The sequence below is a fragment of the Oculina patagonica genome, chromosome 4 (genome assembly GCF_052425735.1).
Source record: "Oculina patagonica isolate OP01 chromosome 4, crgOcupat, whole genome shotgun sequence".
Classification (NCBI taxonomy): domain Eukaryota; kingdom Metazoa; phylum Cnidaria; class Anthozoa; order Scleractinia; family Oculinidae; genus Oculina; species Oculina patagonica.
The window spans coordinates 52421801-52446837 of record NC_135761.1 but is presented as its reverse complement, the minus strand read 5'-3'; the positions used below and the strand labels follow the sequence as shown (position 1 = coordinate 52446837).

General features: G+C 38.1%; 1 protein-coding gene across 1 annotated transcript in view; it reads left to right on the top strand.

Moving 5' to 3' along the window:
• The window catches only part of LOC144650588 (uncharacterized), a 131889-nt gene that overhangs the window by 84943 nt on the left and 21909 nt on the right, over positions 1–25037 (top strand). The window lies entirely within an intron of this gene.

The window sequence follows — 25037 nt, the reverse complement described above, 5'->3', positions numbered from 1 at the left end:
AACGAGTTTTTGTGCTCCAAATGATGAACTTTTTCACGCCCCAGTTAAACGCATCTATATAGGTACTGTATCTATATGTTTATATGTATATTCATTCCTTTTTTTAAAGAAAGATTTCCGGGGAATATAACTATTAGTTTTTAAATAGACGAATGCCTTTTCATTTTAAGAGCTTCAAAAAACACCAATTTGGCATTGAATATGCAATGAGTTACAAAAAATGGCACAATAAAGTAGCAATTGTCGCTGTTGTGTTTGTGATTACAGTGAAATTGTCTCCCCTTCTTAATAAACACCCGTCCTCTGTAAGGGCCTGTTTACAAGCAGGTAGGGTAACCCTAGTGCTAGGGTTACCTTAGCAGGAGGGTTACCCTAGCGCTCCCACATTTCTTCTTTTTTTTCATCGACGTGTTTACAAGGCAGCTAGGGTTACCCTAGCGCCAGGGTAACCCTAGCGCCTTGTAAACGCTCTGCTAGGGATAACTCGCCTACCCGGCACAACTTCATTTTGGCTCCATGAAGCTAAATATGTTTAAAAATACCGACAAAAACAGCGAATTGTGACCAAGAAACATCGTGTTCATTAACAATTTGTCGTATTTTTGTACTGGAACGGAATTATTTTCGAACAACAGCTTCTAAGGGTAACCGATGTAAGTTGGCTCGGGTAGTAGGGTTACCCTACCTGCGAATTTTTGCTTGTAAACCCGCGATATCTTCGAACTCTCTTGCTAGGGTAACCCTAGCACTAGGGTTACCCTACCTGCTTGTACACAGGCCCTAAGGAACTTGATTTCCCTTTTATATAGCCCACTCTTTCCACGGGAATTTTCCTTTTCCTAGATCGTGTAGATGGTTCATATAGAATCAAAAAACTTATTTTGTAGCTTTATGCTTTCAAACCGTATTCGCACACTTCATCTTATTTTATTATTACAATTTTGAGATTTGTTAAAGCTGATTTCCAGTCCGTACTGCGCAGACTCGGGGTTTGTTTTCGTTTTTGTTTTGAATTCGTTGAAACGTTACACTTCGTTGACAGCATACATGAAGTTTTTTAGTCCGCCATTACAGTTCGCATCGTTCAAGAATTTCCGATGAGCTGAAACGTCGGTTTGAAATAGCGTCAAGGTTCTTCTACTTGTTATTATTTGTTCTGCAAGGATATCTGGCGTTAATAATGAAGAAACAGGTAAGTTTGTCACGTAATTTTTAGTTTTGCTTTGTTTGTGAGGCTCACATAAACATTGCAGCCGAGATTGCGCAGTACGGACTGTAATTCATCTTTAAAGAATGACGATGAAAGACGTTACAGTGATAAGAACTAAATATATTGTAACCCTCGTAAAATGACACTAACATTAGAAAGAACATTGTAATTTACTGATCAAAATGAATGCTGAATAAAAACTGAAAAGAAGATGCTATAAATGTTAATGGAAATAGCATAACTAATCAGACTAAAAAACAGAGATTATATGAGAACGAATCGACCTAAAACTCAGAGGTTCATTTTTAAAACGGTAAATATCGATTTTTTGTGATTTAACGATCATAAACCCAATCAAGGCTGGCCGCACAGTTGCCTTATAAAACGCCTTCTAAATCCCCAACCTACCAGAAGCCTGTCTTCGTTTTTATACGGTATCTCGAGTTTCAGGGCAAAATTTAACGGATTTGTCATAATTTACTTTACTCAGGAACACTTAAAATTGATCCGAAACATTAACTGGAACGGCCTAAATAAACCAAGAAAAGCAAACAAGCAAAAAACCGACGGGACTAGCACAAAGACAAAGGTAGCGTACGATTTACGAGAAGACCCGACCTACCCTGCGAAGTAGAGGTTTCATTTTCTTTCTTCTCGGGGAGAGACGAGAAGGAAGACTTAGTTCGAAACTTCACTTATCCTTTGAACATCCGCCTTCCACGGCCAGGGACAGATGAACTAAAAAAACTGTTTTCTAGCCAGTTTTAACCAGTTTAAAACTTGCGAGAGTACACTTAAGTAGTCTTTACGAAACTGCTGATAATATTCACTGGCCTGTGATTGGTTACTGTGATTGGCATGGCTTCAATAGCCCAATTTCGATATTTTAAAATTCAGCCTAAAACAATAGACCTCAGGACGAGGCTCCGGGACCAAACTATAGAGTTTGTGGGGTTTATTCCCCGGAGCCTCGTAGTGATGTCTATTGTTTTAGGCTGAATTTTAAAATATCGAAATTGGGCTATTGGTTCATAAATTACGTGATAATAGGGTTTAATATACAATCTTCGTTCACTGTCCAAAATCCACGCGCGCAATTGGTTAAAATAGATCACGTGATTTTGCTTTACCTGTCGTCAGCAAACTCCGACAGTGCAGTATTGACAATAATGCACAAAAATCGTGCATTATTGAAGATGTCTTCAGCTTCAAGGCTTGCAGAAGTCGAATAAAAATATATATTTCACAAATAATCAATGATCCAATACCAAAAAAAATCGAAGAGGATAACAACTTGAAGCGCTTTCATATTCAAAGGTAAACTGCAGCTTTATAAATACATTATTGTGTGCGATTGACTTGCTTGTTGCTTGATTGTGAAAGCCATCGACTTGCTTTGAACAAGCTTCTCGCTGACTGTATTTATTAACGACCACAGCTAATGGACAATTTTATGAACCATTGTAAGCTTTCTTTCTGTAGGGCTTATTTGTGATTTTAAAATTATTGATCTAATCCCGTGTAATTATGTACTACTACACTTCTTATTTTTAAACATTATTGTTTGAAGTCTTTGAAGTTCGTTAAGTCGATGATCGCTTGCAGTGTACTCAGATTGTATATTAAAAGGGTTAGAGTCTGTCCGTTCGTGTTTTGTTGACAAATACACGCACTTGCTGGCCTCACAATGAACTCGAAATTTTCAATACTGCACTCGGCTACGCTTCGTGCAGTATTAGAAATTTCTCGTTCATTGTGCGGCCAGCGCGTGCGTGTATTTGTCAACAAAACACTCACAACAGTCTCTAACCCATAATTAGATCCCTCATTAATAATCATAAATTCAATTCATAAGCCCCGCTATTCCCTGCTACATTATCAAGCCCTCCCCGGACTTTCAGTTAGTTAATATTCATCAGGGTTGTATGTTAAATAAAGGTTGTTGAATAACAAAAGAAAATGTGTCAATCATGAAATAATTATACTTAAACAGACTCAGTGAATCTCGGCAAATATTCGCCGAGATTCACTTCGCCTTCGACGAATAATTGTTAATTAGTCACGTCACCCCTGAACCCAGCTCATGTTAGACAAGAAACAATGAAACATACAACTCAAACGAGCTTCCTATCTTTAAACGCATTATTTAATTTTTTTAATATTCTTTTGTATTTTTTTTTTGTTTTTCAATGGAAGAAGATTGGATTGAAAAGAAGTCAGCGGCTCACAAACTAATATCTATTTTTGCGTATTAACATGTTGACAAAATAAGTTAAACCTGCACTTTTCAAGCATATTTTTACCATCAGGTGTGATCCAAACAGAGGAAGTGATTTAATATCTACTTGTGAAATGAAAACAATAATTTGAATGCAAAGTATTTTTATGCGATTCGGTAGAGATCTGTATCAAAAGTTAATGAATACTAATTAGCTGAGCAGGAGTTTGTATCAAAAGTCAATTCTATTGTTTGATTTGTATTGGGGTTTAAATGGGGTTCGAATCTATGCAAGATTTAATCTGACTCTTCCTGTTTTCAACGTCGCGTAAGAGCTGCATCCCCCTTAATTTAATTGGATTTTTACAATTCTTTCAGCGGTCAACTATTAAGTCCTGAAAGCTATAAGAAATACTCAGGTAAACATGTTTGCATTACATTCCAAGTTTAAATGTTTGGTGTGGGGAGGGGGAATTCACAGATGTATATAGTGGACTGAAAAGCACTTACAACACATATTTTCTAGCTATTAACATTTGTATTTAACGAGACAATACCCTCTGTGTTAATTTCCTCAGTACTGTATTTCACTTTAATAAAACGTTTGCAAAAGTGAAACTGAATGAAGCTGAAATGTTTAGTTTGGTCGCCTGCACACGGCACAATATTGCGAGAATTAATTTGACTGTGTTTTGTTAATGCATCTTATCTTCTTGAACGGTGATAAACAGTATTTGGTTTTGGAGAAAAGCAGCAGAGAAGCAACGTGTTTAAAAGGATAAATCGAGCCTGTAAACCGGCGTCTTGCAGTTAAACGTAATGGCGTGGGAATCAGTGCAAATGTGCAAACAACGATCGACAAACTAGGGTCATAAAACTATATCTTGATTAAGTCAATAAAGAGAACGGATACTAGCCTTTCGAGAACTCCAATTTTTCCTTTCTCATAAACAAAGGTTGGTGAGCAATTACATCGATTCCAGAGATCAAAACTTTCATGGGTTCAATCGCCTCGCAGCGAAATGAAACTCACGAAAGCGTTGCCGGGCTCGTGGTTCTTGCCCGGGCTAAGAACCAATCAGATTGCAGGAATCGTAAACCGTGCCTTCTTAGAAAAAATAAATTGCAATTCCGTATGTCCTGAAAAGCCAAGAAAGAAAAGTTGAAAAGTACACGGGTTCTCGCCCAGGCACTCGCAATCAGTTCAATACGAGCCATTTTCCAACTCAGATTCAGTTATCAGAAAATTAATGTTATTCCCAAATGAGCTGAAGCAAAGTCTGTAATTAAGATGGCTGTGTATTTTATCGGTCAACGAATCTGGATCAGCGGAAGCTAGTGCAGCTGCAGTCAGGTGAATGCGGGAAATACATAGGGGGAGCTTCCGAAGCACTCCGCCGCCTTTCCCACATTTCCCAAAGCTTCAAATAAGCCCGGTCTAAATAGGGTTAAGGTCCATTAAACATCGCATATATTAAAAAAAATCGACCACCTTTAATATACGTCACGTTCATATTTTGTTATTTACAGCTATTTCAGTTAACGTTGTCCGGATTATAGCTAAAAGACAAGACTGAAAGGCAGTATGGGTAGAAGAAGAGAGCAACTTCGCGTGCTGAATACAAAAATATATCGTGACATGACAAACGCGAAATTGCACGTTTTCTATTTATTCAGACATGTGAAACAAGGTGCTTTTAGTCACACTGAATTTTAGAAGAGTTTTTCAAAGTCAGAGCTAAGCGACAGTGAAAGTAAAGCTACAGAAAGGCCTCCTGATAAGAAAAACAAACTCTTGAATTCTCCACGTGCGAAATACAAATTTGTGCATTTAATGAAACTTATATGCAAATTTGTAGTAAATACCAGAACACCATACGGTATTGCCTTTTAGCTTTAAGCTTTGACCCGACAACGTTTATTGAAATAGCTGTATACTATTACAATAGCATTAATTTTTTTCCTTCCTTTTTAACATTTTTCAATGAAAGAAGTTGGTTTGCAATGAAGCCAGCACCTCATAAACCAACATCTATTTTTGCATACTTGCATGTCGACAGATTCTAAAAGAAGTTAAACTTGCACTTTTCAAGCATATTTTTACCATCAGGTGTGAACCAAACAGAGGAAGTGATTTAATAATAGTAAAAATAGGTTTCTAACCTATGCAAGATTTAATTCTTCCTGTTTGCAACGTCACGTGAGAGCTGCGTTCCTTTTGTTAAAATCGGATTGTTACAATTCTTTCAGCAGTCGACTATTGAATCCTAAGAGCCATACGAAATACTCAGGTAAACAGTTACGCATTACAGGTCAAGCTTAAATGGTTTGTTATTCTCAATTTTACCATTTTTTTTATTTTGAGGCCCATAAGTCTTTACTTGCTTGCATGCTTGCTTGCTTGCTTGCTTGCTTGCTTGCTTGCTTGCTTGCTTGCTTGCTTGCTTGCTTGCTTGCTTGCTTGCTTGCTTGCTTGCTTGCTTGCTTGCTTGCTTGCTTGCTTGCTTGCTTGCTTGCTTGCTTGCTTGCTTGCTTGCTTGCTTGCTTGCTTGCTTGCTTGCTTGCTTGCTTGCTTGCTTGCTGCTTGCTTGCTTGCTTGCTTGCTCTGCTTGCTTGCTTGCTTGCTTGCTTGCTTGCTGCTTGCTTGCTTGCTTGCTTGCTTGCTTGCTTGCTGCTTGCTTGCTTGCTTGTTGCTGCTGCTTGCTTGCTGCGCGCTCTGCTGCGCGCTGCTTGCTTGCTTGCGCGCGCTTGCTGCTTGCTTGCTTGCTTGCTTGCTTGCTTGCTTGCTTGCTTGCTTGCTTGCTTGCTTGCTTGCTTGCTTGCTTGCTTGCTTGTATTTTCAATTGCTGTTTCCTTTTTTCGGCTTAGCGAAGAAAGCATACCCGCAAAATAAGTACTTCCTGCCGTACTTCCTGCACATTCCTCGAATAGTGCAAAATATAATTCCCTCTCTAATATCCAACAAGCAAGGTTTTTTAACTTTTAACATTGGCATTTTTTTAGTAATAATGACAATGATGATGACATGGCGTTATCGAAACGTCGTTCCATTTTCTTATCGCTAATTTTTCTTCTCAATTTTTTTAGCAGCAACAATATTGCGGTACATTGGAATATGTATGTTACATTGTAATAACCAGGTAGGAAAGTTTAACAGAACACAGGTTATTGCCGAGTCCACTCGCAACCCGTTGAATACGAGCTATGTATTTACTCAGATTCAGTTGTCAGTATATTAATGTTATTCCCAAATGAGCTAAAGCGAAGTCTGTATGAAGGTGACAGCATTGTTTTCCGACGTTTCCGTCCGTTTAAACTTCGATGATAAAAGAGGCTCTTAAGAGTTTTAATGTGACACAGTTAAGCCCAGTAATAATTCTGTAAACTTCCAAATATTTTAAAACCAATTTTCCAAATGTTGACATTTTGGTACTGAGTAATGGCCATCACTCCTTTAGTTTCCCGCAGAAAATAGAGGAGCTCTTGGATTTTTTATAACTATATTTTTCATCATCAAATAAACCTTGTTTAAAAACTTATCCATGTCGTACAAATTCAAGCATGAGTGGCTAAATCATTCAAAACCTCGCATGCAGAGGCAGCAAAGGCTCGAAACTGCTTGCAATATCTAAATGTTATCAACGAAACTTATCGATTTGGAACTGTAAGTTCGAACGTTTTTCTGGTGCCGTATCAGTCAACGAATCTGAATCAGCGGAAGCTGGTACAGATGCAGTCAAGTGACTGACAAATTGCAGCTTGCTTTAATGCATGGTTAGTGATGATCGATTTATGCCCAGTTCTTAAATGAAAGGTATTTTCTCCACAGTAAAGTACTTTCAGCAGATGAGAAACATACATGTCCCCACCTCGTTCACTTATAGTCGCTTTAATTTATTTTATAAGCCTTTAATTCCGAGGTTTGCTCCAAGGTCTAATCCACTGACTAAGCATACATGTGACAGCTTCTTAGTAACTTATCGCCTGCCTTAATATTTATTTTAGTCATAAATCGGCTCCGCTTTCAATGGTTGTTTTTCTACAGTATTGCTTAACAGTTACCAGCCAGAGTTTTCTAAAAAAAAGAATAGTCAACAAGATGCAAACACTCTAAAGAATCAGTTAGAGTTCAACACTTTCGATTTTTTGTATTTTTATGCCAAAAATCAAGAATAGTTTCCCACTTTCAAAAACAACCGCGCGTGATCATGTTCTATTCAGTGTCTATCGGCAAAAGGAAGAGAGAAAATCAGATTCGCGGATTTTCAGTACAAAACGCTGTCAACTAATAGTATTCCTGTGTTTTAAATTTATTTTTTGAGAGTGTATCTTTAATTACCCTGCTTGCCCTTGATCGGTGAAGGACACACGTACCATTCATGTTACACTCGACCTATTTTTCTAGCAGACACGCGGGATGTTTATTAGTCTGAAACAGGTATTCTTGGTCCTGTGGCTTAAAGTGGCATGCGATGGCTCTTGTCCAAAGAATTGCACCTGTATTCCATTTGCCTCAAGAGTTAAAGTTAGGTGCAGTGGCGTCAAGCAAGTACCCTTTGATATCCCGTCCAACACAGTACTACTGTAAGTATTATAAAGATATTCTATTATTACCCTTACAACTAGAGATGTCATTACCGATACTTCGAGGCGCCATTGGTCTGGACCGGAGTTAAGAGCCGAGATGCGAATTTGGAGTCGTCAATTTTTTACCCATACCGAAAATGCACAATTGTCAACAATTCTCTGAAAAGAACCGCCATCCATTCACACGTAATTTTTGGAGGAAGGGGAAACTTCAGACACTAATGCATTAAAATATGATCCTTTGAGCCCCTTTTTTTCTATGAACTTTAACTTCTTTTGTGAATTATTTACCTTTATTAAGTAAAAAAAATCCGTTTCGCGCAATGATGTTCCCTGTTTTAGAGGCAGGAGGTTTTTTTCGGTTCAAAAAGTGTCAGAAGAACACTTCATGAAACGTCATGCTTCATATATCAGATAATGAACAATTTCCTACCATATCTTGCCAGCCGCAATATAATATCTTCATTGCATTCTTTATCTTCAGAGATCTTTCAGAAAACTCCCTGGAGTATATTCCGAAGGACACTTTCTGGAATTTAACGTCTCTGAAAATGATGTAAGGAACCTCAATATGCCTACTGCTTTGTTATTCATTATTATTTGCTGTGTGAGTTAGGGATTTTAAGTTGTGCTTCTTTAATTATTCCTTATGTCGGCACTGTATTTTGTATACATTGTAAAATGAGTGTGATTTTATCTTAAATCTTTCAGAACAAACGAACTCACTGGAGATTATTCCAAAGGACACCTTCCGGAATTTAACGTCTCTAGAAATAATGTAAGGAACTTTCAATATGCCTATTGCTTTGTTATATACTATAATTTACTGTTTGGGTTAGTGTTTCAAAGTTGTGATACCCCTTTTTCTCCAATGATTGCGTTGTATTTTGTAGTTATTTATTTATTTATTTATTTATTTATTTATTTATTTATTTATTTATTTATTTATTTAAATTAACTATGAATAATTCTAATTGCATACACTTGATGAGAAATACAAAATGTATGACACACAATTTCCCAGAGAGATCAAAGAAACGGAAAAGTTTCTTTTCTAGACTGTCTGGTAAGCCGAGGCAACAACGAACTGCAATTGTTATCCCACAAAGCTACAACTATCAAGACTTTGACAAGACAAGCGCAACCAGTCTGTGACAAAAACAAATATCTTGAACGTGTTTCTAAAAAAACACTTACCAAATACTGAAACTACCGAAACTAACAGCAAAACGCATCTTTTCAGCATTACAGCGTCTGTACCCTACATCCAGGAGACATAATTTCACTGGATATCGCAAAAAGATGCACATCCTCTGACTTAGTACTGAACTGCTAAAGAATATATTAACATGATATAACTAATGAAAATGTATTGTCTGTTAGAAAACTCAGTGGAAATCGCATTCGAGGAGGATTTTATCTCCCAGAAAGTGTGGTGAGAATGTGAGTTTTAAACAATGACAGCATTCAAATACGAAAAGAAAAATATGATTTAAGAGCTCATTTTCATCATTCGATAGTGTGTATTTAGATGTAATATATTGTTAACGCTTTCTGGTAATGTTTTAGGCCTAATCCTTTGTGTTACTCAGATATATCACCATTCAGAAGTGATTAATGGAAGATGTTTTGTTGATTTCTTTTCCCAGTGAAATGAGTTATAACCTGTTATCAATCAGTGACTTAAAAACCATTGTTAAAGGATTAACAAGGCTTAATAGATTGTAAGTACTTTTATCTCACTAATATCTTTACTTTGTTTCGTTACCGTAAGTAATCCGTGACAATAAATGCAAGTAAATTTTTACACTGAATCAGAGAAACACTGAATGTACAAATAAATCACCACAGGCTTACCATCCTATGTTTGTGAGGTCACAACATGCCCATATGAATATTCAAATTTCTTCCCTTATTGCTATTGTAAATATTCAAGCCTTCTAAAATCGGCTTTTACGACTCGCATTTGTAATAAAATGAAATAGAAATATTTTCGCATTGTTTGGATTTGTTTTTATGCCATTTTCTTGGCGATTTGTTGCGCGCGAGAGCAGTTCTAGGAGTTTAAGTTTTCGACTCGTGCCTAAAAAAAAAAAAAAAAAAAAAAAAAAAAAAAAAAAAAAAAAAAAAAAAAAAAAAAAAAAAAAAAAAAAAAAAAGAACTACCTCACAAACATAAGGTAAGCCTGTGTTATCACTGTTTACCAGAAACATTTGTTGGTTCCACACGCTGTCCGATTAATAATCATGACCAACGAACTAACTTAAGACTGCTAAAGTGTCCAACGAACTTGTTTCATCCAACATCGAAACCGAATAATAGAAACCTACATGTGACAATACGTGATTGCCGAAACAATGTTTAAGGTTGTTCTTGAATTGACGTTTTCTTGCGTCTTACGTGTGAAATCCTAGCTCAGCTTCATATGCATAATCACATTCCTTTATTTTTGATTTAATTTTAATAAAATTAATCATTTCTATTACATTAATCTTTGCAGAGATATTAACAGTAATATCATTGGACCAAACCTCACTTCTGACGTTTTTTCTGGCTTGAAAAACATGAATACTCTGTACGTATTTCAATAATATAACTGATTATTTCCATAATTTAACTGATAAGTGATATAGTTTGATTTTTTGTGCACAACATGTATTACTATAACATCGCTAGCTGAGCCCCGCAATCAATATACGTATGCGTTCACCATTTAACAATTAGACTACGAGCCCGATTTTTCTATGAGCGAATGGTCAACGAGGCGCAGCCGAGTTGACTATCGCTCATAGAAAACTAGGGCGAGTAGTCTAATTGTTTTAGTAGAAACTCTTAAAGGACTGCAGTTAAAAAACCTACAATTTTACCTACTTATAATCCAAAAATAAAGAAAAAGTAATCTTTAAATGAGCAACGAGCGCGCGATCGTTTACTAGAAAACAGTGGGAGAACCAATCAGATTGGCGGATTTTCAATAGAACACGGCTAAGTTTCTACTAAAATCCAATAGTGCACGCTGATAGCGTAAGCAAATCGCTTCACCAGTTTTGTTTTTTGTCGCGCGCGATTTTTTTTTGCACGGGCAATAATGTTATAAAAAATTTTCTTAGCGCTTTATGCTGTGCACTATCGAGTCAGTTATGGTGCACTTGGGAAGTTTGAAAGCACTGAAGAAGCTGAAGTTGCGCAAAAAAAAATAAGAACCTAATTGTGCTAATTACCATTTATGTAAAAACCTGTTTAGGCTAACTTGTAAAAATGCAGGTTCTTACTCGCGGGTTTTTACTGTATTTATCATCTTTATTTAGGCAAATGCAAGACTGCCATCTGGAAAACATCGAAGTTGGGGTCTTTAAGGCGATGGAAAACCTGTCTCTCCTGTAAGTTAGTAGATAGCAAATCATTTATCACCAAAATTACAGGCTTATTTCTGGTTTTCACTGTCACGCAAGTAACTGTCACGCACTGCAAAAAATAAATTCAAAGCTATTACAAATCAAGAATATTACAGGTTGTAGAAAATAACAAGATAGTCTACGTGTCCAAGTCTCAGGTTTGTACGGTATTCCGTACTCGAGTTATCCGTCATAATGTTTAACACAAATTTAGAGAGCACAGTATGGAAACGCCATGTTGGAGCCCATGTGGAGGGGCCCCTAGATGGCCTCCGGAAATCAATGAAAACATCTGGCATTTACTTCTGCTATAAAACGCGGTCATTTCACCTTCGTGAACACGTAAACATTCACATAGACACTTCTTGTAAAACCTCAATTGTTCAGATCGTTAAAATTAACAGGATGAGGCATTTTTTTAAGCATACGTGACAGCCTTCAGGCGGCCATTCTGATGTCGTGTGGCGCAAAACTCCGAAATTCAAAATGTTATTTCTTAAAGACGGTGGATGCTATCGAGCTGAAAACCTTCAATAAGATATATATTAAGGACGTCTAATAGCTAGTGAAGGATAAAAAGTCAGGGGGCTCGCGATTCTGGATTTAGAATTTTGATGACGTCACGTGAAAACCAAGAATTGCTGAGTCAAGTCTTCTGTAATATAAGGCCACCTTGTTGTTACATTCATTCCTTGTTGCTAACAACTCCACCCCGCAAAAAACACTTGTTACGGAAACGACAACAAATGTAGACCCCATAGCGGACTTGAGCCAACCAACTGGCTACATCATTAATCCTGATGAAAGCCCTCGGGAAGTCAGGAATACTACAAATAGTCTGCTCGGGCCTAAAACCAACATCCGCCTAGCTACATGGAATGTCCACACCATGTTCGAGACTTCAAGAACAGCGCAGATTACCAGTGAGATGAGGAGGTACAGATTGCACATTCTGGAGATTAGTGAATGCGGTGGAGAGGTTCTGGACGCTGAGTGAACAGCGATGGAGCAGTCATCATGCACTCTGGACACGACAGTCAACACATTCCTGGCGTGGCCATCATAGTCTCCAAAGCGAAAGCCAACACCTTACTGGAATGGGAGTCACTGAGTGACAGGCTTATCAGAGCAAGATCGAGCTCTAAACACTGCAAAACAACAATCTTGCATTATTATGTTCCAACAAATGATGCTGACGAGGAAGACAAGGGCGACTGGTATGAGCAATTACAACAAGCAGTCTTCAAAGTCCCTCTGCATGACATGCTACTGATCATGGGTGATGTCGGAGCTGATAATAGCGACTGCGACAGAGCTATGCGAAAACATGGATGCGGTGTGATGAATGACAATGGTGAACGTCTAATTGACTCCTGCTGAGAAAACGATTGTGTAGTCGGCGGTACCATCATCCCACACAGGAACACATGGAAGTCTCCTGATAGTTTCACGGACAACCAGATCGACCACATCTTCATCAATGGCAAATGGCACAGGTCTCTTCAAGATGTTCGAGTTTGTCGTGGTGCCGATGTTAACAGCGATCACTACCTAGTTACAGCCACCATCAAGCTGAAACTTAGGAAAGCGGCTATGCTGAACCAGCTTAGGAAACAAAAGTTGCCAAACTGAAGTGTTCACCCACTAGCAAAGAGTTTGCGTTAAGACTTCAAAACCGCTTTTCCGCCCTCACTGAAGACCAGGAGGGTTCTAGCATTGACACCGTGGGTCCATCATGAGCTTGTCGGCGCCCCAGTGTCTTGGCTCGCGGCGGACATCTGGTCTGGAGGTGGGCACTGAGCCAACTGGCACGTCACTCAGGATCTGCACGTCAAAGCGTACAAGATGAAGGACAAGGAGATGAAATAGAGCTCCCGCCCGGAATAACAAAAGAGCCCTTGCTGAGGAGTAAACAGGTGAAGCTGAGCACGCTGCTACAAGGGGAGAGGTGTGCGCTGTTTAAAAGATCACAAAGCGACTCTGTGGCAAGAACATCAGCCAGTCTGTCCCTGTCAAAGACACGTACAATGATAGAAGAAGAAATGAAGAATAGCGTAACTGCCCCTGGGAAATAACTCTTATCAGACTAGTTCAAAAAATATTCAAAACCCTGGTCTCTAATAAGCTACTAAAATTATGGCATTGTATGACTGTGTACGCTCATCGTAACTTCGGTTGTAAACAAACGAAGTATTTCTTGTCACAAGGTCCTAAAAATGTTTAGTAACGAAGATTTCGACTGTCTCGCAAAGTGTCTTTATCAGCGATAAATGTGAGCTCACGTTGTCACGTGAATGCAAATTGTTTAATCACGTGACAACAGGTGGTCTAAAATGGTGGGAAGATCATAGCCCCCGTCTTTGTTCAACGTTGGGCGTTGGCGTCTGATATGAATGGCCTCTTTGATTGTCCTTTTGATATCTTCGGAGTCTTTATCTAGAATATCTTGACTCCTTCCCAGTCTATCTTGTGATTGGCCTGAGACTGGTGTTCCTGGATTGCAGATGTTGTTTGTTTCTGATGTTTGCTCAGTCTCTTCTCCAGACTTCTCGCTGTCTCGCCAGTGTAATCAATGCTCTCAGCAGTCGTTACATGTGATGTCGTATACCACGCCTGTCTTCTTTTCCGTTGGTGTCCTATCTTTTGGATGGACTAAAATGGACCTCAGCGCGCAGTTAGGCTTGTAGTATGTGCGGATTTCTTGTGCCCTAAAGACTTACTAAGATGTTCTGAGAGTCCAGACATGTAAGTCCAGACACATTGATCGGTTTTATATTAAGAAATCAGAATTTGGCAAAATAAACCACTTAGTTAGACCTCCCAGGGAAAGGTTTCCTTGTTTAATAGTGAAATCTGTTTTTTTGGTAATGTGTAGCTGACAATGATGGTTCAATATCTAGGAAAGTAGCTTGAAAATGCATGCACTTGCTTATGATCTTTGCTCCGATCACTGATTGCATACCCTGACTGAATGAAATACAGACTGAGGGACTGACTGACCGACTGAATGAATAACAGATAGATATCTATATAGACAAACAGACAAACATACAGGCAGAGACAGACAGACAGGCAGACAGGCGGACAGACAGACAGACAGGCAGACAGACAGACAGACAGACAGACAGACAGACTAGCTGTCTGTCTGCCTTGATCAGACTGACCTGATGGCTTAGGGAAAGACGGATGATGGGGCGTGTGCTAATGTAGAAATTAATTTTTTGGATTAATTGATTTTCTTAGCGATCTTTCATTGAATCACCTCTCTCACATAGACGAAAAACCTTTGGAAGGACCTGCTGACAAACTAATAGTCTTGTAAGTCATTCTTTATAAATTTTGCACTATTTGAAATGATGGCTTTTACTTAAAATCAACTTCTTAAAATATTGTTTATGTCGATAACACCAACCCTTCTGAACTCGATATATGAATTTGGATAAATCGCGCAAAAAGCTGAATTTTGATGTCCAGTCGAGCTTCCTTGTGCGAATACCTCTCAAGAGCTACCACTTAGCCAAAATACTTTTCTCGGAATCTCTCATAAGTGACCATCTTTCTCAAATTAAGGTAAAGTTAACACGGATCCGGTTCCAACTCGATCCGGTCCGTCCAAACATCGGCACCAAACTGACCAAAACGATGGCGGCCTTTTTTTGACGAGGATGCACTACTGATGAAAACGTTCTTTGAGACGAATGTTGATAAAAATTGAGCCATGCCTCATGTTAGTCTAATTTAGATTCTTTCTTTTATTTCGAAAAGCTCTTCAATAAGAGAGAAACTAAAAACAGGCTATGTTTATTTCCACACAGGCGACTGGAAGGAAATGCTATACGGACGGTGACTGACCGGACGTTTAGTCGCTTTACTAACCTTTATCGATTGTAAGTCTGATTTAACAGTTGGGTATACGCAGAATTATATTTGGCTCACCACATTTCTAGATCAAAAACATTTAAAAACCCACTTTTACGTTCCACATTTGTGTTACATTACTAGCCTATATATTTAGCCAAGCCTAAAAGCGGAGCTCCACATTTACTTTTTTTCTGGTTCTTTATAGTTGGTGAAAGTACTCTAATTGAAAATACTGAAATTAAATTATTGAAGGCAACTACTCAAGAAAGATCCAAAGCCAAAATAAACCGTCAACTCCAATCGCAGAAATTTCGCTGCCAAAATCCTGTCATTACCCTAGATAAAAAAATTATAGACCTTGAGCCCGCGATTAAATGGAATATTACCTGATCAGCGGTTAACTTCAAAAAACACGTGACTTCGATGAGCTCTAAACTTGAGCCCGCGATATGGTCATGTGGTACTGAGCATCGGATACCTTCTTTTGACACCTGCCAATTGACCATGCCATGGATGTCCAATATCATGTTAGCTGATGTAAGCTTGCTTTTCATATTGCAGGGATTTGAGAACCAACTTGTTGACATCTATCCCAGATTTATCTGGTCTTACAAGTGTTTGCGACCTGTAAGTCAATCGAGTTTTAGCTCCTTTCATTTAAAATCATAGTTGTAACTTCCACTCAGACTTTTGAAAAATGCCAAAACAAATAACCAAATATAGAATTTGGATTTAAATGTTTTTAAATGAGATATGTGAACTCAGAAGTTAACAATAACTTCACGAGTAAATATTAGCTAAAAGTTTGTAAAAAAAATAAGTAAATAAGTTAAAATTTGCAGTTTGCAAATTTTGGTTACTGGTGGGCTAAGTGCCATCACGTGGTGAGCATCAGACAAGCACACATAAATTGATTAAATGCACTAATCTTGACTCTAACAAAAGATCGATTTTGATTGGTTATCGGTAGGCTCTATTTTAACATTTCATTAAACCATTTACGTGTTATGGCTGAGTTATCGGATAGAACGTGTCGTTTGCGCCCGCTGTTATTGAACAGTTCCAGTCGGCCCGGATATAAAAAAATGAACTCAATTATTTTAGCTCCTTTTCTTGGCAAATTCGAGCGCATTCATTGGCTGGTTCGTGGTCACATGTCATATTACACGTCACGCTCGTGAAAAGGGCGTAGCTGTAGGTTGCGTGACGTTTTCGTAAGTACTCAACGCGCTGAGTTTTCCCCAAAGGAATATCGAGTCTTTTTGCGAAGTTATCGAAGAAATTCTTAACGCCCTATTGAAAGTAAAATTCTCAAGCTGACCCAATGCATGTTCTTTGTTTTGAATCTCATTGTTATGTTGTTATTGTTATTTGTTGTTGTTGTCATTATTAACCGTTATCAGTTAATAATCAACCCATGAACAACAAATTGTACCCCCCCCCCCCCCTTCGAAGTGGTCCCATTTTTTTAATCAATGGTATAATTACATAAGATTTAACTGAATTCCACATGGTCCAATAACCATCAACAATTAGAACCATCTGTAGCTTCAAAAATATTTCGGACCATACAAATTAAATACAGCTGAAGAAAATGTTGAATATGTTTTAAAAAAAACTTGCAACAATTTGTTTCAGACAACTTCAAGGGAACCACATCAAGAATATAACACGACTTTCAACCTCAACTGGCGTTAAATGGCCGTTCTTTTTGTAAGTATTGTTCACTCTTCGACTAAGTCATATAAAACAGTTATAGTCCCGACCAATTATGAAAGGGAGGCAAAAGGCAGATATTGGTTAGGATGCTGGTCTTGGTATTAGGGGTTCTCGTGTACATGTTCGTGTTGAAGCAGTTCACGCCACTACTTACTGAATTTGTTTCCAGTGGTGTTCTCGGCTTCACCATGTCCCGAGGGAAATGCACTCCCGCATGAAAGCGACGGGAATGCTTGTCGTATTCCTTAGGGTATTAGATTCCGGATTTTGGTCTCACATAGTGTGTTCAGCACCGAATGCTAATATTTTTAGCCATCAACGTCTCATGAAGGGTTGCACATAAAGAAGTAAAAAGCACCGTCATACGGTGTCGCCGGACTAGACTGAGCACGCTTAAAAAAGGTATATTTTAAGGGGTCAAACATAGCTTCAGCCACGTCTAGGTTAGTTCTCTTTTGGAGTTTTTTTTTTCACAAGCATTCCCGTAATTTTTATTATTTGTGTACCATTATAACAGTGCAGGTTAAAAAATTGTCTTCAAACCCGATGAATGAATGAATTTCCCAAAGTTTAATTTGTCCTAAACATGAATCTACGTCTTGCGATCCAACAAAATCAGATACTTCTCTCTTTTGTTACAATCAGAAACAGACGACATGCGTGTAATTGACTGCTGTATATTACTTTTTCTTTTAGGTCATTAGCAAAAAATCAGATTGAATACTTACCAGCTAGTGTATTTCAACACTTGTCCGTGCAACAATTCATGTATGTATCTATAAACTGAATAACCTACAAAAATCTACTTGTTCCAATTATAAATGATTTTTTTTTTTACTTTTGAACAATATTTTTACATTTGTCAGTTATCTATCTTGCTTCTTGTTGATTAACCAATAGTAGACAGTTAGCTCTCCGAAATTCCAAAGGTCTGAACTGATGGAGTGACTTTATTTCTTACTGGAACGATTCGTTGATTGTGTAAAAGCAGGGGGAAGAAACTTCCTTTGTTACACGACTCAAAAAAATGGTCATAGTGGTGAATGGCAACCGAGACTGCGCAGTAGCTATTGAATGGTTGCTAAGGGCATAATAGATAGCTTGACATAGTTAATTGTTTAGTTCGCATGTTTTGGTCTTGACGGTGCACAAAACACAACAGCTCTTTGCATTTTATTTGCTCCTTTGAAGTTTGCCGGACATCGAAACAACAAGCAGTGATAACGGTGACCATTCTGGCAAAGTATGGCTTGCGAATTATACTAATTAAAATAAATCCAATAATTCTGAAACGATTTAATATTTTTTGGTTGTTAAAAGTCATTTGTGACAAATTTGTCGCCTGTTATTCCACGCCGCCAAAACATTCTCAGTGTCGTGAAACATCAGGTGAGAAATCTTGCTAAAAATGCAAAAAAACATCTCAGCGGCGCCACAACAACAACAACAACAACAAACGCATAAAGCGCCACTATTCGCATTCCACCCGCATGCAATCATTGATATTAAAATATTTCTGAAAAAAAAAACTTTTGGTGAAGTCTTTCTGAGCAACGGCTTCATTGACACAGACTTGCACCGTTTCCCGGCACCGCTATGTCGTCAAATTAAAGTGCCGACTTTCTCTCCCCCCGCCCCCACGCTGTGTAAAAGGTATAACTAAGTTGTCACCACACTGTTTATGTCTATACACCTTTAGAAAATAGCAATAGCACAAAGTAAATACGTGCGCTGATTGGTTAAAAATTGTGTTTCTATAACTCGATGGAGACACAGACAATTGTCGTAGTCACGGCAATCATTAGTCAGGGGGCAGAAATAAGCAATGCAAAAATAACAACTAAGAATTGTGCCAAATTTTAAATTTGTCACAGCTGACAAAAACCAGGTTAAGACTAAACAAATATTTGCACACTTAAAACAAGCGAGTAAGATGTTTACAGAGCCCGCTACACATTCAAAAATAGTCTGTGAAAGAATTTATCGAAGCGGCTGACCTTTCAAAGAAGTTACATGAATTGGCGCAACTTCACTCCATTCTAGGCTTTGCAGCACTTCAGAACTATTCACAGCTCCTCAACAGGACAAGATATTCGTCCAGAATGCCGAGTCAAACTTCTTTTAACAGAAAAATAATGCACTTTCACCTCCAAGGTTCGAGTCGCTCGATCGGCAGCGTCGGTCGTCAAACCATTCGGTTAGTTCGATGAAGCGAAATAAAACCACAATTCTTGACTCCTTCCAGTGCTGGACTTCAGTTAAACCATCGGCTTAATTATTTCTCATAATTACGTTAACTTTGGGGCCTGTTTTCTTTGTTTGTTTGGCCAAAAAACGGTGAATTTTAGCCTTGAAGCAAATGTTGAACAGTTTATTTATTTCTGTTCATCGACTCCCTTACTATGATTGGTTGATTATGTTCATGACGTAAAACCGCGATGTGAAGAGAATCTACGTTTTGATGTTAAATAAAGCGCTAAATATTACTTTGATGTGCGTTATTTTCTTTGTGCTGTTTTCTAAAAGAAATAGAAGACATGTTTTCCGTGCTTCTATCGGGTTTTAGCAATAGCCACTGTTTCTGACCAGAACTATCGGCTAATAGTTCCCCGCAATCTGATGTGCTTAACACAGGTGCCTACTATTGATCCGTAGAAGCGAAGCTCTCGGAGGGCTAATGCTTAGTCTTCGAACATCATCCGACCCTTTCGGACCCTCTTCTTTTGTTCACCACTAATTTCTTCCGCGCCCTCAACAAGCATCTAATATCTCGATAAACGCAATTGAAAGCTGAAATTTATCAATCGAAACAAACTAGACAAGAAATCCACTCAAGCTGTAATTTGGTAGGGTTTTATAGATCTGTCAGGCAGCTTTTTTACAAAAAACAGTTACGGGCGGGCACTATCGCTCCGGGCATTTTTCACGGGAGGGCACTATGGGCTGATAGTCCCTCCGGCGGACGGGCACTATCGCCTCACGTGTTCAACTTAAACCAATCAGAATCGGAGAAAAATTAGTGGTGAACTATAACGGGTTAATAGAAACACTCGTGAAAGTTTGGGAGAACTCGAAAAAGCTGTGGAAACACTCGTCTATCGACTCGTGTTCCCACAGCATTTCTCGTTCTCCCAAACTTCCACTCGTGTTTCTATAACTCGATAGAAACACGGAACATGTTTTCTATTTAACAATAGCCCCCGCATGTCACGGGCGCGCCGGGTCGCTCATGCGGGGCGTCTTGTTTTGTGCTTGATTGCGTCACCTCTTCCTGGACATCATCCCTGGCTCTCGCCCTGTCTTCGCGTCGTGGGCCTCGTTCGCGGTTCCATGCACAGCTGGTTTCTCTCTCGATGAAACACGGAACATGTTTTCTATTTCTTAATGATAAGTGAGAAACGAGCATTCTGCGACAGTTTTTGTACAAAACAAATTCTGTGCACTTTACAAGGATTAATTAACTTTAGCATAGTTTGTCACCAATTAAGCTCATTTTACATTCGTAATATTATTATCTTTTTTGTTCAAGCGACTTGTCCTTCAACATGCTGCAGTCAATACCAGATAGAGCGTTTAATGCCTGCAGAGACTTAGGGGAACTGTAAGTGTAATAAGGGCTAAAATTATATCGGCACCTGGCATGATGTGTCCATTTGATGCCACTGATTGACAGGAGCCCTGAGCCCTGTCGTGTTTTTTGTGCGTGCACGTGCGCGTGAGCGTTAGGCAATTGGAATGAGATAAGTTTGCATGCACGTGACTTCTTTTAGCCAATATTCTCTGACTTTACTGAGATCCTTATGAAATAATAACAATGTCGGGAAGTCTTAGTATTGTTACCCACCTTAAAGGAGCTATGTCACGGTATTTTAAGCCATTTTTCTGATTACTTTCAAATTGAAGGAAGCCTCAAAATAAGAGTTATCTAAAATAGAAAACAACAAAGTAGTAATAAAAACCCGAAAATAAAAAAGAATAAGATAAAGATGGATTGTGATCAACAAACTTGAAAAAATTGTCAATTTTTTCAAGTTGAGTTGTCCGTGGCGTAGCTCCTTTAAGACTTAAATTTACACGGTGTAGCTAAACCACCCTTCAAGTGTTTTATGAAAACGTGGATTTTGTATACTTTGAAATAATTTTGTTACTTTTAGCGTTTACGTTCTAAACTTGGCACGTCAGCATCCGATATGCTGTAAATCATTTTGACATCAGTTTTGACAGAAAATATCAAATTATGACGTCACAATTAATGATGTCATATCATGATCTTGATTCCAATTAACCGATAGCCAAACGGCCTGGCAGGTATTCAAAGGAACACATTGAGACAAGTTGAATGCCGCAAACCGTTTGTTTATATCACTAAAATTAGCTGAGATATGATTTTTCAAAGTTTGAACAGAGTTCGCCTAGAAAACAGGTGACCCCCCCCTGTAAAATATTTCCAAATTACAGTTGTTTCTTGGTACAACCAAGAAACAACTTAATTATGTTGCAGATTGGTTTTTTCACATAGCGAAAATAAATACAGCACACAAAAACAAAACAGAATGATAGACTTTTCTGTCACTGATACTGCCACAAAACTGTTTGCGACATCATAAAATGTGAAGTCATCAATATTTTCGTCGTTTGTATTGTCCTTCTAAACCTTTAAACTAAAATGGCAAAACTCATACGATTTTTGGCAACACTAAACATTATTTTTCTGGAAAATAATTATTATCTTCACTTGAAGAAAGCTGTAAAAATAACAAGGGGCTCGATTTTTGAAGAAAAGTATTGTTGACTCGGTTTCCGGGGGGTCAGCATTTTGTTCTAAAAGTTGTCATAACTCGAGAAACTTATGTCGTACCAAGGAATGGTTTTCGGTTTTGAACTCCTCTTTTCAAATTCTTTCAAACGGCGCATCTTTTTGCCTGAAAGAAGAAACTAAATATCAAACATATTTGCGACGTCATCATCTATTGCGTCATTGTGTACATTATGTCAAAACGATCATTTTGGGTGTTATGTTTAGTTAAACTACGAAAAAATAACTTAAATTACCCATTTTCGAGCCACTTGGCCCCACAGTGTTAGCTTCCACATTGCAATTCTCTATGTTTTAAAAAGATCGGGGCTGCTCCGGTTATATTTGTTTCAAACCTTATGACTGGAAAGCGCCTTGCCATTCTGGATCTATAAATAACACTTATACCCGCAATATATACTTCTTTCATACAGTCGATGCAGTGGGTGTGAAACTCAATTGTAGGGCAAATGGTTTGGTTTTCAGTCAGTATACTTCCTTGAGGATCCTGAAGGGGGGGGGGGTATAAATTTCATTTCCCAGCCCATATTTTGCCCAAATCTCAGTTTCCAGCCTATTGTTTCCCAATTGTTTTCTAAATCCCATTCTCAGTTCCATTATATTTTTATAGTGATTCCCAGTCCCAGTATAATCTCATTTTCCCGGTGAAAATTTTCCCAAATCCCAGTTGCCTTCAGGCTCCACTTCTTTGTTAAAGCAAGACTTCGCTAGAGCAAGTATCTGTTTTACTAACATTCCTTTTATTTTTCTATCTTTTAAAGGTATTTAAACTTCAACAGAATTTCTTTTATCAGCCGTCACACGTTCACTGGGCTCGTAAATCTGAAGAGATTGTAAGTTCCTATTTTTATATTATATCTATTTAGTTTGTTGTTGTTGTTTTTATTTTAATGTTTTTTTATTGATTTAAGTTGCACAATACAAAGATTACAGTGTGCTAGTGAAATGACAATGTGCTATTGAAAAAAAAATAAGTTACTGAACAAAGAAAGAAAAATCAAAGAAAAACAAAATAACAGAAAACTTTATCAAAACAGTAACAACAAGAAAACAACTCCTATATTTACACATACTTCCATGCATACACCCTCCCCCGTAACCACATATATATATGTTATTTGCCGGCCGGGAGGTCCGTATTGGAAAAAAGCCCCCGGGGGGGTGGAGTAGGGCCCGCGGGGGGGGAGAAAGAAAAAAAAAAAAAATATGCAAAAATATTTGTTTATATACGCGCGGATTTGATTTGATTTGAGTGCGACTCGATCGACGAGCAAGAGTGAAGAATGCTGTTTGCTGTTTAATTCCGAATAAAATAGCTTCACTTAAAATGAACCGTACTCAAAAAAGGTTCAGCATATTTAATTTACACTGCAGAGAATCAAGAAAAGCAAATGAAGTCATTAATATAGCACAAATATGCCACAAAACTTAACACATTTAAATCGATTTCAGTCGGCTTCCCGAACAATTCTCGATTAAGGTCGCGGGGGATACCTACGCATGAATAAATTCATGAAGCGAAATTTTGCTTGACCTGCATCTTTTAAAACGCTTATTTCTCGGCTGTTATGGGTGCGATTTAGCTCAAATTTTACAGGGACATAAAGAAATGATGAACGATTATGAATGTAATCTTTTATTTGGCAGATTGCACTTAACAGCGATGTTATAGCCTCGTTAGTGCCAAATTAGGAAGTACATGATTTCGTGGCAGAGTTTGCGGAACGAGTATAAGACAGCACACTGTGATCTTGTCAAAGACCAATCAGTCAACATCTCAAGAGTGTCATAACAGAAGCGGATTTTTTAATTTAAAGTTTGCCAGCAAGTTATGGCGGTTTAAATGAGCAAATTTGAATTTATTGCCTTCTACCTCTTTCTAAAACCGCTCTTTTAAAATTCCGCTTCTGTTATGACACACTACAGTATTCATAGTTTACCTATCTGCAGAGACAAGTCATGAAGTTCTGTATCCGCGCTGTATTCTCTGCCACAAAATTGTCGGAAAAGTCCAAACTTTGAAATTTCCGAAGGTGTCCCGACCAAAACACGATCAGAGATGTAATTATGGTAATTATATTCCACGCTTTTATGGCGAGAACAATGCGTTTTTAGAAAGGAAACGATTGTTTATGCCGAATATTATTGTGATTACTTTGAGTTGCAGAAATATTCAAATCTGAATGAAAACTAACTCATAGACCCCCTATTATACAACGTAAAATGCTACGCTTTAAATTGGTTAAAATATCAAAGAAACAGCGATATTTTTGAAATCACGCGCACGCACCCATATTTTTATTCAGTCATAAATATCTCGTAAAGTTGTCGATGTCAGTCGTTGTACGTCGTGCATACGCTTTAAATAAATACATAATGATGAGCCTTAGGTGTCCCCCGCGACCTTAATGTTTTGAAAAGTCTTGAACTGAGAATCTTTGCTCGCAGGGTATTAAGCCTATTTCTCTGACTCAAAAATACTCTCTGACTGGAAAGCAGTATTTTAAGCTATTCATACCTGTATTTATAACAAATGAATAATCTCTGCACTTTTCCCAGCAGAATTTTATTTTGATAAACAGTGCCAAACTGAATGAAATGCGTAGTGTCAACGTACGGCACAATATTGTGATAATCAAATTGTCCGTTTTTAGTCAAAGAAACTCATTTCCTTGAATGATGGAAAATAGTGTTCTGTTTTAGCAAAACTTGACCGATAAACAAGGCAGTTTAACTCATAGATAGAGTCTAAAAACCGGTGAAGTTTACCGCAATGGCGTGAAAATCATTGCAAATAGCACAAACAACGGCAAACTACGAACGGTAAACTACAACTCGATTTTGTTGAGAAAGAAAAAAATACTCGCCTTACGAAGAACTTTGAGGCCTTTAATTCCACTGCTTTTTAGTCCTTTCAAATTTACAACGGTTGGTAAGCAGCTATTTCGATTTTGGAGAGCAAAATTTTCATGTGTTCATTCGTCTCGCTGCAAACTGATTTCGCGCGAAACTGCATCCCGTTCCGTTGACCGCGGTCAAGATGGAAAAATTCCGCCCGCCCCCGGAACCAATCAGATTGCAGGATTCGGTCATCTTGCCCGCTCGCGCGCTGAGAAAAAAATAATTTAAAATATCACACTAAGTTTACGTAAGTACTTCAATTAGTTTCTCCCATTTCTAAGATGTTTGTCTAATTTGTTATTCCCCCTAGCAATATGGTTCTCAATACTA